Below are 12,533 nucleotides of genomic sequence, written 5' to 3' on the forward strand. Positions count from 1 at the left end.
TAAGTCTCAGCCTGTCAAACTATGAGGGCTTTGAAAAGAGGGGACATAATTTTAAAAAGACAAGAACAACCACCCCTTCCCTACAATTTCTTTTACTGCAGTTGATGGGGAACTCTGCCAGATGAAGGCTTAAATATTCTGAATATCTAAACATTCTGAATAGTTTAATACTCTGCAATATAAGCTGTGGTTGCTACTTTGGTTGAAGAGGTTATAGCACACCGATGTTCAGAGACAAGTCAGGGCCCAGGTTCACATTTCTTATGCCTCAGTAATTTGGGACACAGTTTTCAAGAAATGAATATAAAACTGAAATAGATAGTTTTAATATGACTATCCTGGAAGAGAAATGTATGCCTGCGACTGTGAAAAGAAAAATGTCTTGCTTATTTTTAAATTTATAAGTAACTGAAGGGAAAAGTTTTGTTGTAAGACTGGTTGTTTGGGTAAAATTTAATTTTGGATTGTTATGCATGGCAATGCATGAGCAACAAGCAAATACATTAATTTTTACTTGCACCAATAGGGAAAAAGATCACAGCAGACCAGTAAATATAAAGCCCAGAGGTGAGAAAGAAGCATATCAACCATGAAATTGTATTAATTCAATAATTAAAGTGAGTCTCAGTTCCAACACAAGCTCTGTTTCTGTAGCAAAGATGTGACAAAACAATTGGGAATGGCAGCCCATTGCACTTGTATTAATCATCAAGAGAACAAGAGTTCCAGTAAATCGAACATTTTATGAACACTACAGTGTATTTAGCCCTGAACCTGATATCATCTCATTAATCAAAGCAATACACAGGGAGTGAAATTTCCACCTGAGTTTAGTTTTGAGAAAGAGGCAGTGAGAAGTGGGAGTGTCTTGTCTTTGTTCCCAGAATCTACAGCAGAGCCAGGCTTTGTAGTGCTCTTCCCAGCAAGGGAATGACAACAGTGCTGTAGGGGGAAATTAATTATTATCAGAGACATTCCAGCTGGAAATCTGTGTAGCTGCAAATCGAACACCTTTCAAGGAGCAAAGTGTTTCCTGCTGATCATGTTAGTTTCCCTTGTGCTTTAAAGACTTCAAAACTTCTATTGAAAAGCAAGTTCTTATTAGAGCTAGTGATGAATTTAGTATTTGATTTTGCATTTCAAATTTTTTATTAGTTTTCCATGTGCAATCCCAGAGACACACAAGAAAGAGAGATATTCCCAGACAAAATCAGTGGCCCAGTGATTGGGGTCTTCATTTAAAACCTAGAATTACCTAATGTCCCCACTTGCAATGAAAACCATCAGCTTGAACAGGTGGGTTTTGTCTGAGTTACTATCATTTATAAAAAAGCACCAATGGATGTTTTTGAGAGAGATTAGACTAGGCCAAGAGATATGGTTACTGTTCTACAACGAAAAGTGTTGCAAACAGAAGCAAAGTAGGGAGTGAATATACCAAGACAGCTCCTGGGTCACTTGGCTACAGTGTAATTAGTGTTTCTTGTCAACATAAATTCTCCCCTTCATGGGAGAATGCGTCCAAATGGAAGGCTTTTACTCATCACAACTCATAGATATTCTGATTAAGGAAATGTCTCATTAGGAAGTTTCCAGGCAGTTCCTGTTTCTAGTGTTCTTGGGCAAACCCCTTCAAAATGTAATCAGCAACAAGATTAGATCTGTGACTGCCTTATTACAAAAATATTAAAGGCTGTGCGCCCATGCCACTTCTGTTCTGTCTCTCAACAACCATTTTCATCATCAGCCAAGAAATTTAACTACTGGATATCCAGATATAGGTTGAGGAGTGTTTTACATTCAATATTTGTATTCATTGTAAAACAAAATCAAAATAACTTTAAAAAAAATGAAACAAACATATGGCCTTACAGTTTCACAGACTTTGAAATACTTGTGGCTTGCCTTAAAACTTCCTTCACTACCTTTATACAACACTAGGCTCAGGGTTTACACAGTATCATTCAATATCCAAGTGGATCTGACTGAATTTCAAAATACAGAAATAAAAACTATATTACAGAACGTGTAAGTGAGGCATGGATACACAGAAATTTGACCTGGACAATCAATGAATTTAATTCTAGGCCCAGAATAACAGTCCTTCATTTCCTGATACTTTGCTTCCATGAATAGTTTTATCCATCTTATATTTATTCAATTTTAAAATATATGTTTATGAACACCTGCATTATTTATATATATTCCCATTCTTGAATTTGTTTGAGAACAGAAAATCTTTTTAGAAGTACAAATAAAACAACAGCTGTTGAAATGCAGTTTTTGGCTGATAATGAGTCAGGTCTTTTGTCCAATCTAATAACTATTTAATTAATTATTCAAAATAGCTCTTTACCAAATCCTATGACTGTGAAATAATTTTCCATTAAGAGTTACATCAAACTTTAAGTAACTAGATAAATACACTTTTCAGATCACAATTTTTTCTGCTTACTCACAATATATGCAAATTTTCTTACTGATTTTAGAATAAACTTTTCCTTAGAACCTGATAACTAGTAGCTCAGGTAACTAGAATATGCAGTTATGCTGAAAACACAATGGCATGTTTAAAAAGCTGGTTGTTTTCTCAAGACAAATTCTAACACTTCATGTTTTTCATTGTAGAAATATTCTTGGGACAATTGATAGGGCATAGATATGTACCCTTATAAAAACAATTCTACAGACTTAATGATATCAGTAGGAATCTATTTTTCTTTAAATATCATTTGTTAGTGGCTGCAAAGTATTTGCTGGAGGTCTAGTTAGTGAGTACCCTATCTTACATTTTGTCATTTTCTCCTTTTTTTCCGCTGAGAACAATATATTTGAAAGGAGTAGAAAAGGTTAAACAAAGAGTCAATTAAACAGTCTTCTTGCAGTTTTTGAAAAACAAAATGTTCCCAGTTTAAACAGGAAATTGCCCCTTGCAACCTCTGATAAAACTTGATTTTAATCAAAATTACATTTTTGTCACTAAATTATTTTTCATGTCAAAATGTCTTTATAGCAAGTCAACAAAATCATTTTATTATTAAAAACAATTAACAATTACAAAGTACCTTTCTAAAAGCTCTTCATATAATTGTAAAGGATTTTTTGTGCTTCATAATGCTATTCTATTATAAAGAATAGGAATTCACAGATCTAGAGAATTCACTGGGAATATTAGGTCTTTTTTATTTTTAAAACACTCAGTAGCAAAATTATATTATTGAAATAATTTTACTAAGAAAATATAGCAAGATATACCCTACATATAGAAAATGGATAGAACTTAATTGACTTTGCAAGACACAGTGAGAATTGATCCATTGTTGTTTATAATACCTGCAAGATTTACATTTCTGTAAATCTTATTTGCAGGTGCAGAATAAGAGTACTAAAGTACTAGAAAGAGTACTAGAAAAGCACAGATTATTACCAACAGCTACAACAATATTATTCAGAATTTCAAAAATATGCACTTATCGGAAACTCAGACTTCTTCAGTTTGTTGATTTGAATAATAAGAGAAGTGATCTGTTGCAGCTCTGATGATCTTCGTAAGAACATGTTTCAGGAAAAACTGAAACTCGGGTCAAAACTTCAGACCATTCAAACTCCTGGGTCACTATCAAGGGCATTTTATTTACAGAAACCTTTTATGCAAAATAGCTCAATGACCAATACAAATATAGAAATACGTCTGTATGTGTATGCATACACACGCATATGTTTCCCAAACCATTTCTGCTTATAGTTGAAGCCAAAAGCAATAAAACAATGAAGATAAATACAAAAGAATATGTTTCTAAAGTTCTCCTAGTTTTCAGAAAGAAAACTAATTTAGAAGTGATAGCAATAAACATAAAGAGAGAATTAACTATTAATTTTGGAAATAAATTATGACAAAATTGTATTCTTGCATACATGTAAATTAAAACTTTATGACAAGTCAAATACTTGGGTACTATTTTTAATGTAATTGAGAACAATTATGTCTGTAGTTCCCATTAGAGACACAGCCATGAGGCTGAAGACTCTTTTTGCATGGGAGTGATATCCTGGGAACAGTGGTATTCTGGACATATCTTACAATGTATCCACAGGATGTGCCTTTAACCCTCCACATAGTAATTTATAAAATTTTAAGCATGTGGTTTGTCTTCAGACATACATATTTGCCAGTGAGTAGTATTACACTAGTTTTATTTTCAATATTTTCATTTCTTTTTTTTTTTTTTTAATCAGTTGCAGGAGTTGGAAAACAAGTTTCTCATTTGAAAGCATAAGATGAGCCCAGATGAGATGAGATGAGTTGAGACAAGATGAGATATCATGAGGGATGTAGGCATTGAGGAAGCAATTTGAAAATCTCTTCTGTAGGCAAATCCAATATGGGACCAGGCACCATAGGGCAACTAGAAGAAAATAGAGTTCTGTGCCTTTCAGTCAGACACCTCTCATGTGCAGAGGCTGCCTATAAACTCTGAGGCATTTTTTCATCTGATAAACACTGATACTTTCAGCTAGGCTCAACTAGGGCTGCTACAAACTACTGCCCTCCCTAACTGCTGCAAATTGCACTGAACTGCAATCACAAGCTATACAAACTGCTTAAGTCTCCTTCCAATTCAGAAATACCAGTACTTCTTTACTTAAAATTAGAGACAAAAGCAAGTAAAAGCACCTTGTCCAGTTCTGCTTAGTATTAGTGTACAACTTATTACTCAATCAACAAACCTTATTCTAATAAAATTGGTGCACAGAGAAAATCTTAACTCTCAGATGTTTTCAGTCTGCCTAGATGTTTATTACCTGTATTACCTAGCATGTTGGGTGATTTTTACCTGGGTACTTCCTCAGAAAAATGCTTTTACAATGTTTTTGAAAACCTTATGTCCCTCAAAAGTCTTAATGAAAAATCACGGAAACATTCCAACTTATAGGGAAATACTTACTTGATTTAGGTTTGGAACTTCCTATTTCTCTTTACATACATTCTGAAAGTTAATGCTACTTTCTGAAGCAATAATAACAAAAAAACAAAAGAAAATATTGTTAGCAAAAAAATCAATTAGCATTGAACAGTTGAAATCACTTGGCCTGTTCAACTGGAAAAGAGACCTCATTGCAGTCTACAGCTTCCTAGTGAGAGGAGGAGGAGGGACAGACACTGATCTCTTCTCTGTGGTGACCAGTGACAGGATCTGAGGGAATGGTCTGAAGTTGTGTCAGAGGAGGTTTAGTTTGGATATTAGAAAAAAGGTTCTTCACCCAGAGGGTCGTTGGGCACTGGAACAGGCTCCCTGGGGAAGTAGTCACAGCACCAAGCCTGACAGAGTTCAAGAAGCATTTGGACGATACTCTCTGGTACATGGTGTGACTCTTGAGGATTGTTCTGTGCAGGGCCAGGAGTCGAACTTGATGATCCTTGTGGGTCCCTTCCAACTCAGTATATCCTGTGATTCTGTAATTTTAATAAGGATGACTTAACTTACCTCCACTGCTCAGTTTTAGTCATATGAGAAATACTATTAAACTAATAAAATCTTCCAAATGCTTACAGTTATGTCCTCAGGCGACTGCCTTGCAAGGTTTATATTTTAATTACTTTCGTTTGTTAATTCGCTACAGGAAGGTAAGTAATTCCTTCAGTCTCAGTGTGGATCTTGTCCCCAGCGCACTTTTACAGATACAGGAATTGCAACAGTCTTAGAGGAAAGTGACTTTTTTCATAAGCCCAAAACTTTTTTTAGATCTCCTTTCTTATAAGTTATGATTAGTGGTACCTGAAAATGGGTCCTTTTTTAAAAACTTTATTAGTTAACCTGATACATTATCCTTACATATGTTAACATATGCATTATGCTAGTTTTATATGCTTCCTCACTAAAAAGACCTTTCTTGTCTAGAAAAAATGTCATCAAAATTATCTTTTTCCCCAAACCACAAAATCATAACAATTAATTTTACAATTAATTGTCTTTATTTGGCATATTTAGTGGCAATACATATTACTCATCTGTTCCCACATGAGATTGCAAGAGTTCAACATTAACTATGACAAGTTAGTGTGATTAGTCATATTAAAACATATTTTTATAAACATTCCATAATGTGAAGCAATATTATCTCATTTCAAGAATCAAATTAATTTCAGATAGTATTGTGAACCATTATGACAGGAGAAGCAAAGTATGTTTCAGAATACCTTCTTCCTTCCAGGAGAAACAAAATAGCGGGGGAAGAAAAGAATAAAGAAATAAAATCTAGGTCTTATCAAATAAATGTGGATTAGCATTTTTAATCTTTTTCTCTGGATGTCCTGTTTACACAAAAAGCTTGAACTCTGTGACTGATGTTGGGGGGGGACACACTTTCTGTATCTCTTTGTTTTACTGACCCATGGAAGCTGCATTTTGTGATGCCTGGTTGAAGTAGTACACTCCAGAAGAGACATCTTACTCTTGGCTCTTAAAAAGTTTTGTCTTGCTCAACTAGATCACTATCAGTTGATCTGTTAATTTATTATAATTACTTGTTTGTACTGTAGCCATAATCACACAAAGATCAAAGTTAACAGGGGGCTAAGTCTAGTATGGTGTACTACTGTTTGTCTTGTCCTAGCTTTGAAAATGACTGCTGATTCTGACTACTTCAGTCCAGGATGTGTCTGGAATATAGGCATTTGTTTTATGCTAAATAGGGTAAATGCATGTTATCTGAGCAAATTATATATATGTGTGTGTGTGCGCGTATGCGTGTGTGTGTGTATGTATGCAGGTATGTATGTATGTTTATGTTTGGCCCACTAAATCCAATTTCAAATGTGCACATACTCACTCCTTCCAGCAAATTCATATGTAACAAAACACATCCCTAAATTGCTCTGCAATTTCTACAGTATTTTTACACAACCCCTCTCGAGAAATTTACACCTGTGCGTTTTGTAAAATTCAGTACATGAACCGTGAAAATCTTTCACCGTATGATAAAAAGGTGTTTGTGTTAAGGTATGTAATAATACATCACAGGCTTCCCCTCCAGGATTAAACCATTGTTTGATTTCACAGAAGGTAAATTCCATCAATCAGGTTGTCCTCTGTTGTCAGAAAAAATGACTTAAGGTTTAATTTTATAAGAAGTAATCATAAAATGAACAAACGAGAAAACTAATTCATTAAACTAAGTAACAAAGAAAAATATACCAACTCAAGATTTTCCTCACGTAAAAAACTGAGGAGTTTATGCTGTGTGTGGATATAATTTTAAAGGTAAAATAAACAATAAAAGCCTAAAAACACATGGAATTAAAATCTGACAAAAATTCTATTTGTACAGTAATCACATTTAAATATTCCCAGAATTTTTAGGGAGTACCTTTAACTCCTAGTTTAGAACAAATTAAACTTCTGTAGATTTTCCAATATTTGGACTTTCATAACCCAAATCTAAATTTGCATTTGAAGTTTGGTTTTGTGGGTTTCTTTTAGACTAGAAACCCCAAATGAGAACCAGTGATTCATGTTGTGATTTCTGACTGAAATCAGATCAGGAAAGAAGAAACCTGCCTGAGAAAACAAAGACCAAGAGAAAAAAATTGCATACATTTCTTCATCACCCATCCTCCCTCTTTGAAAAGAAAACAAAAAGGAAGTGTGGGCGTGGTGGGGGAAGGAGAGGATAAAAACAAAAGGGAGCTGGAGAGGGAAAGGTAAAGGGGAAGAGGGAAGAGGAAGAAGAAAAGAAGAGAAAGGAAAAGGGAAAAGGGAGAGGAAAGAGGAAGGGAAAAGGAAGAGAGGAATGAGGGAATGGGAAGTAGGGGTGAGGAAGTGGGGAAGGGGAAAAAAAGTTCATGGCAAACCTTATGAAGCTCTCAGTATCACAGAATCACAGAATACGCTGAGTTGAAAGGCACGCACAAGGATCATCCAGTCCAGCTCCTGGCCCTGCACAGGACCATCCCCAAGTGTTACGTCACGTACCTGAGAGTATCATCCAAACGCTTCTTGAACTCTGTCAGGCTTACCTGAACTAAGTATACAGTAATGACATTACATTTTCAAACTATAATTTGAATGTTCCAGCTCTATCACTGGGAATTTATACTCGAGACACCATACAAATGTTACACAATCTCTTTTCCTAACAATGTCCTGTGTCAGCTGAGATAACGATTCTCACAATATCCAATTTAAGGCTCAATTCAGATCAATTTAAAATTATTTTTAAATATTTCACATCTCATTCTAGCAATTGCCAGTTGTCCTTCATAGGACATGAGGCAGCACTAAGGGCTGAAAATGGATGTCTTTTTGCAAAGAATTAATATTTATTGAATATTTGGCTGTAACTATATCAGAATATTTTAGTAAATAAAACTAAATAATGGAGCTGGGGAATCATGGTGAGGAAAGTGAACACACAGCAGCATTAACCTCCAAATAGTCATGCTCATTCACACTAGCAGTGACTTTCACCATGTGATTTTCCATAGGACATTCCTGAACCCATCCTCTGGTGGATATGCCCTCTTCCCAGGTAAGAGGACACACTTGGCTCACTCCGCCTTCTGTCTGGCAATGCACCGGAGGCCTGCTGAGCCTGGCAGTGCACGGTCTGTCACGTTGCTGGGCTTAAGCAAAGCTGTACTAAAATGTTGCAGGCTATGTATTTGTTGACCATCAGAGTCCAGCTGGGAGAGAATTTATCTTCTTTAAATACTTGTTATCTTTGTTAGCTAACTCATCATCATTTAGGCAGCTTAAGTCCATACACATGAAGGGCACAACAGCTAATACTCTCAATGTGGACTTTGAAATCATCCATGAAGGAGAATATATGACCACTACTTCATAATCAGATACTAGAAGTGATTTACTTTTCAATACTTTTTACATTCATAAATCTCAAATGCTGTCAGTTCAATATACAGTAGTTGTTTCCCCAGGGAGTCTTAGTTTAGGTCCTGCACCTCCTCTGCAGTGTGGAGCTCCTTTACCTGTCTTTGCAGCTGTTTGACTGAGGTCAAATGAGTCATCTAAGGTCACAGAGTGAAAGAATGACCCAGAAGGATGCTGAAACCAGGCCAGGACCTTTTAAAGTTCCCTGCTGCAACTACTGAAGCACACTGTCTCCCTTGAATAATTCCACTTGTTGATCCCTACAGAACATACACATTTCCTAGTGCCACAGGAAATGAAAGCTTACCTCCAAGCTGCTGTAAGAGCTAGCATGCAGTGGGAACAAAACTCTTTTTTTTAATCTTATATCGGTAACATTACTGCCATTCCTATACTTCAAGATATCCTTACATCCTGAGAAAAAATGGGAAAGAATACAAACCCATGTCCAAATATACCCAGCTTTGCACTAAGATCCCAGCTTTGTGGTTCTCAGATGTTTGCCTTTTCTTTGACTGGATTAAATTTGGCAGTTTTATTTTAAGCTTTTCCATCACCAAGACAGTTTGAGACATTTTTCTTTTCTTTCAGAGAGAAAACATCACTGTGTTTGCAAGAATCAGAGGAATCCCACAAGGATTTCACATGTAAAAACCAGCCTGGAGTCAGGTGCAATGTTCTGCATTTGCTACACACCTTTCACACAGAAAGTTTGGGGCAAATAATGTGTAGTTATGGCCCAGCAGCTAGGTTGTGTATGGCTTCCTACATCAAAGACACACAAAATACCTACCTGAATAAAATGGTAGGATCTGATTGTTACTGATTCTGCATAGAATCAGTTTATGCGTACTTAAAATGAAACAAATAATCTCATAGATGTGATAAGAAGGGAGAGAATGAAAGTAAAAATGCAATTGAAAGCAAAATTTCAAACATTTAGATCTTCACTTTTCAAAAACCCAGCTCCTAACCTCACACTGAAGTTTTCTTTGCTTCATCCACAGTGATTCCAGATGTTTAACTAACATATAAACACATATAGCGTTTTCCTTTTCCCTGTGGGGAACCAATATGGTTCACATTCCATCACTTAAATGCAGAACTAACCCATTAGTTAAAATAATAGTGATGCCAAAATGCCTGATGTCCTGCAGGCACAGCAAGGGTGAGAATTTAAAAAAAAAAGGCCTATGTACCAACCATACCTGAAGGTTTGCACTCAGCTTGGGGCAGGTGATTTTCCCACTTCTCATCTCAGTCAGTGTTTTTGTTCTGCTTTTTCTTTGTAGATTGTGTCCTGCTTAACTCAATGTTCTATTAATCTTGATTGCTGGTAGCAAGTACTCTGAACATCTGCTCTGAATTTACTTTTCAGCTAATATCTGGGGGAGAGTGAGGGTGGGTTGTGATGTTGGGTTTAGGCTGAAAATGGCAGTCTGCAGGAGAGAAGGAAAGATCAGTACCATTTATAATAACAGCAACTATCTACAAACCAAGGGAACTCAGCAGGTATCTCTTTCCTTCCCAGTTACCCACAGCTATCTCAGAGCAGAATACCACAACCGCTTTGTGCCAGTAACACTGTGCAACAGTTTTAAACAAAGGAAATTAAATATATATTTATTCATGGCTAAAATAAAGGACAATTCCAGGGATGCAGAGTGGAATTCACCTGGAAACGGGCCAGAACCCAGAGGTCAGCTTTTCACCCTGCGAAAGGACTAACATGCACATTTCTGTGATCAGAGGTCATCAAGGTTTCAGCTTTGTTTAGCCATAGGGACCTACAAACTTGGCATAATTCGAATTTGGCACTGAAGCAAACAGTAGGAAAAAGTGATCCAGCTCTCCCTAAAATAAATAGAAAGATTTCTGTAGGAGTTAGAGCATGGTGAATCACCACCTGTTTCTTAAACACCCTCTTTTATCCCTGGGGCTCAAGTCACCTTCTTTTTAGTTATGATATCTGATGGGATTTCAGCCTAAGCTGTATGGCTATGATCTTATGTCCTATAATTCAACCTGCTCCAGAAAATCTCTATTTACTGAGTGATGAATAATAGAATTACTTAGCAGTTTCTTTTAGTTTTCTGAAAAGAAAACACAGTATTGTATGCACTGTTTCAAACATTGTTCTTTATTTTCCCATGGGGATTTATTATTTAAAAAAAAAAAAAGTACAGTAGTTAATTCAGATGGTTTCAAGTTGCCTAGAGCTATTGACTGATATATGCAAAACCTTGCCATTATGTTTTCAAAGCAGTGACAAATAGAATTAGGAGTGCAATTCCTTTGATGATACTTTGATTTTTTTTTAAATTACCTTCCATTATTGTCTGGGCTTGATCCTTCTCCCTCAGAAACTAGTGGGAGTTCTGCCACTGACTTCAGGGGAAGGAGAATTGGGTTGTTTTCAGCACAGATTTTAAAACAAAGGTTTGAAATTGGCAGGAACAAAACACTCTTCCATGAATCCAGACAGCAGATTGCCAGATGGCAACTTTTCAGAGTTATGCAAACAAATTTGGTATATTCAATATAAATATTTGAAGGGGGCGGTGGCGGAAGAAGACTATAATTCTCATTTACCAAAGTGTCAGATTTAAGCCTTTAAATTTTAACTTTGTTCCAAGAGAAATAGAATATCTACCAACACTGTTACTGCTCTAGAAAGCACCTGAGTCTGGCTTTCCATGACAGTTTATACTACTGGGTAAGTGAATAAAAATAGGAGTATTGGAGAAGGAAGGGATTCACACTGTTATTTGGGGAAGGTAGTTTAGGAGCAGTTGGTAGACTTTCAGTAGTGGAGTGCATGCTCTCTATACAACCAAAAGTGAGAATAAGAATGCATTTTGAATGCCAAGAAGGCATTTTGAGCTTTTAAGTTAAAAACTTGAGGTTACACAGTATGAGTAGCCCTATAATTTACAAGTGAAATCTTCAACATATGGCTCACCATCCAGATTTACTCAGCAGGGAACAACCAAGAGAAGAGGCAGGTCAAGAATTTCAGAAGAGCACTCTTGTTGGACATCTTGGTCTATCATGTTTTGTTTAGTTTTTAGTTTTGTTTTAAGGCAAGCAACACTCAGAAAAGACAGAAAGTGAATGTAAAAAAACAAAAGGAATTTTTCTTGAAAATTAAGTTAGGATCTACTTAGAAGAATGTCCTATGAGCAATAAAAATTTAATATATCATTGAACTCAGAAGCCTTAACTTTTTTCCTATTAAGTAAAAAGGCTAAACAAGAAGAGGTACGTACACAGGTCAGAGTAACAGAGATCAAAGACCCTTACTCTACTGTCACAATTCTTTTTTCAACTTCATCTAGCATTAAAAAAAATATAATAATAAAGCACATCTGCCCTGAATTCTCTCTGCATACTGTTTCCTTCCTCCTGTGGTGAGGGGTGCACTTTTGGAATGGCAGAAGGTTTCATCTTTTAACACATAATGAAATCCACATTCCAGTCAAATGTGATCAGCTTTGACAGTGCAGAAGGATATTTTTATTGTTCATGTTTGCCTTCAGAGTGCCACTGTACATTACTAAGCATGTTGGGTTTTTGCCATCACTATTTTAAGCAGTTCAGAAATCTGGGAAGTGAAGAAATACCTGCCTTTGCTTTTTAAGG

This window comes from Corapipo altera, unplaced genomic scaffold, assembly GCF_003945725.1.
Source record: "Corapipo altera isolate COAL_440 unplaced genomic scaffold, ASM394572v1 0, whole genome shotgun sequence".
NCBI lineage: Eukaryota > Metazoa > Chordata > Aves > Passeriformes > Pipridae > Corapipo > Corapipo altera.